This window comes from Hyaena hyaena, unplaced genomic scaffold (assembly GCF_003009895.1).
Source record: "Hyaena hyaena isolate Hyena2069 unplaced genomic scaffold, ASM300989v1 scaffold_1050, whole genome shotgun sequence".
Lineage (NCBI taxonomy): Eukaryota > Metazoa > Chordata > Mammalia > Carnivora > Hyaenidae > Hyaena > Hyaena hyaena.
In genome coordinates this window covers 378,025-382,081 of record NW_024081685.1, presented here as the reverse complement: position 1 = coordinate 382,081, position 4,057 = coordinate 378,025, and positions in this window count along the sequence as shown.

Below are 4,057 nucleotides of genomic sequence, written 5' to 3'. Positions count from 1 at the left end.
GAAAGGTTTAATACTAAGCTGTTTCCCTGAAATGTCCACATTCTAGTGAAGTTTATAAATGTGTCTTTGGAATTAATAAAAATGCCATGGAATTGTGTGCCCCCTCAAAGCTGTGCTTACCTCTGGGATTCATTTTTTGGCATCTACTCTCAGGATGATTGTTTCACTTTGAAAGCTGTCCCTGCAATTTTGTTGTGATGCCACCAGATGGTGATAAAGAAGAAATATGATCAGGGGCACCTAGGTGGCTCAGTTGGTTAAGTGTGCAATTCTTGATATTGGCTCAGGTCATGGTATCACAGTTTGTAAGATGAAGCCCCAAATCAGCTCTGCACTGACAGCACGGAGTCTGCTTGGGATTCTCTCTCTCCACCCCTCCCTTGCTTGTTCTCTCTCTGTCTCAAAATAAATAAATAAACTTAAAAAAAAAAACTGTGATCAAATTATAGAGGTTGCACCCCAGGGATGAAAGATAGGCAGGCAATTAATTGATTAGTGGACACATCTTTCCCACTAATGATTTTAGCTTTTGTAGTCACAACAGCACACACTGTTGTGGGCAAGTCTTAAATAAATGAATTGTCTCTTGGACTCTCAACTTTTCCATCCAGCCCCTTATGACCGCAGTTACTTCTTCCATTCTCTTGCCCCTGTCAGTACCTGCCTCTGCTCCTTCAACAATAATCACAATGTCTATTAGGTGCCAGGTTTCCCAAATATTATTTCAGTAATTCCTCATATCAATCTTTGAGGTAGGTGCTGTTATCACCCTTTCACTGAGGATAATAATACCAAGGGAAACTGAGAAGTCAAGAGGTTAAATAATTTGCCCAAGTTAACCCAATTTATTGGGAATTTCATTAAACATTGGATTTTTTTTGAGGTGTAAATGACATATCGGTTTCATGTGTACAAAGTACTGATTTGATATTTGTTCATATTGCAAAATGATCACTACAATAAGTCTAGTTAGCATCCATCACCAAACGGTTACAGAAACATTTTTCTTGTGATGAGAAGTTTTAAGATCTACTCTCCTAGCAACTTTCAAATATGTGATACAGAATCTTTAACTGTAGTCACCATACTGTACATTATATTCCCATGACTTATTTATTTTATAACTGGAAATTCGTACCTTTCGACCCTCTGTTCACCCTTTTCTTCCATCTCCACTCCCCACCTCTGGCAACCATCAATCCTTTCTCTATGAGCTTTGGTTTTTGAAGCCACTGTTTTGTTTTATTTTAGATTCTACATATAAGTGAAATCATACAGTATTTGTCTTTCTTTGCCTCACTTATTTCATGTAATATAACACCCTTGGGGTCCATCCGTGTTGTCATAAATGGCAAGATTTCATTCTTTTTATGGCTAAATAATATTCCATTGTGTATATAGATCATATTTTCTTCATCCATTCATTCATTAGTAGACATTTAGGTTGTTTATGTGTCTCAACTATTGTAAATAATCCTACAGTGAACATAGGGGTACATATATCTTTTCAAATTAGTGTTTTCATTTTTTCCAGATAAATACCCACAAATGGAATTGCTGGATCATATGGTAGTTTTATTTATTTATTTTTGAGAAACCTCATACTGTTTTCCAAAACATTGGACAATTTTAAATCAGGCCTAACTCTAAAACCTCAGCCATTATTGCACTATGCTTATTTCTTATGTCCTGGGCTCCTCTAAGATCTTTAGCTAAAGATAATCCTTTTGGGGAAAAAAAGGTGAAATTTTCAGTATGGAAGAGTTGAGAAGAGCTGGACATTCTCAGAGGATGTAGATTCTTTAGCTATTGGACCCACCAAACCCCCAAATGACATGTTAGGTTGGCCTACTTGATTAAATTTAGCAAGCAATGATTTAAGGCCTCCAGGTGCTAGACACGGTGCTCAGTGTTACAGCAGAAATAGAGATAAATGAAACCAAGCTCTACATTCTAAGAAGCTCAGATTTCTCTCCATCCTTTTTTCCCCCAAATGTTTATTTATTTTTGAGAAACAGAGAGAGGCAGAGCAAGAGCAGGGGAGTGGCAGAGAGAGAGGGAGACAGAATCGGAAGCAGGCTCCATGCTCCTAGCTGTCAGCACAGAGCCCCATGTGGGGATCTATCTCACAAACCATGAGATCATGACCTGAGCCAAAGTCGGATATTTAACTGACTGAGCCACCAGGAGCCCCTCTCTGCATCGCTGGATGTCAAACATCACTGAATGGCATGCTATCCTAATATAAGAGTCTACCTTAATGAAGCCAGCAATAATCTAATGCTTCTTAGGGGTAGATTAGTACATAATACAGGACTGTCTTGGACCTATTCCATATAGTATCAAAGACCACCCTGAATGGCAGATGAAGAGCATGAGTGGAAAGAAGGAGCAGCTGGTAATCTCTTATTTATTTTTAAGCCCATCAGAGTTGTATGGACCACTCACATGTCATACTGGGCATTGTTTTTATGTGTCACCATCCCTTCCTTGAAGAATTTATTCCTTTCATTCATGGTAAGATCCCAATGGAGCTATTAATCACACAGCCTTGCCTCCACTGGCCATTGAAGTGGGCACACGACTTCTCAGATTATACAATCGTGTCTCTCAAAGCATGGTGATTATTCCAGGGCTATATATGTGTTCCAAAAGAGCCAATCAGCATCCACTTTTGAAATTGATATATGGACACCAGTAGAAGAAACTATTTTTCCACTGTGATTTCTAACCATGGACTTTATAAAACTTGCCCACCATGTGGAGTGTACAGGTAGAATAAAGCCAACCAAAGGCAAAGCAGTGCCAAGACAGGGAGAGAATCACAGAACTCTGATGACACCATTTGAACTCTTGGTTATATTACTTAGACTTTCAGTTTTATGAAATAAACCCATACATCCATAAGCAAAACATCTTGCATGCATCCATTTTCTCAGTGTTTGTTTGTTTGCTCGATCTCAGTGAAGAAGCAGTATGAGAAGTTATGTTGAAAGTATAAGAAGTTATGTTGAGTATCTGTTGCTTGGAACCAAGAGTCCTGACTTTAAAAAGAAAAAAAAAATCAGTAATACCCTTAAACTTAGCAGTTAATGGTACCACATCCTTATATCTCTGAGGTAATGAGGCACAAATTAGAGGGCCTGGTGCAGATGTCCTGATCTTCTTTTGCTGTGCCTGTAAAAACAGCTGTCTTGGATATGAGTTCACTGTGTTTCCCGGGTCCGTTCCAGAAGAATTTGGAACAATTTCTGCTACTGTCAGTACCAAAGATGTCGTTGAAAGCAGCATCTTGGAATCCTAAGTATTGAAGCCAGCCTTCACTTCTCTATTAGGAATTTGAATAGTTTGCCATCAGGTATTGGAACTTGACCCTTTTTCTTTGCTCTGACTCTCTGCAGATGCTGCGCAATGAATTGAGATCGCTGATTTAAGGTTTCTACCTCCACAAAGAGAAATATTTTAGCTCATTTCTCTTACTGCTGAATAAATAGACTTCTGACTATGAATAATCTGAAAATAAGCATTTTGTGGGTCCTCACTGACCATTGTTAAATTGCTAAGTCATTAATCAATTTCAATGACCTGGCATGATGGTAAGGTGAGGTCTGGAAACGAACCTCATGGCTGATATGTGGTTTATGGTGCTCTGGTCTGGAATTCGGCTACTAAAACAGGCAAAAAGTAGCTGAGGTTTCAGCCTCACAAGCTCTGATAATTTACCACTAAAAATAAACATGTGCTCAAGAGACAACTACTATGTAAACACTCTCAGAAAGATTTTTCAGCATCTGCATACAGAAACTGCCATCCAATACCCAGCGAAGCTGAGGGCACAGCACACAAAGAACACTTTATCTTTGGGGGAGCCAGTGTCTGCTGAGCATGAAGGGAAGGCAGGACAAAGAGTCGCTTCTCTTGTTCAGGCAGGGAAGTGAAACGTGATTCATTGTTCCGTCTTACGCAGTCACACATTTACTGATCCAGAACTATGCTGAATGCTGGAGTTTGACTTTCAATAGAATAGAATGCCTATCCCTAGCATTGGTATTGGGCT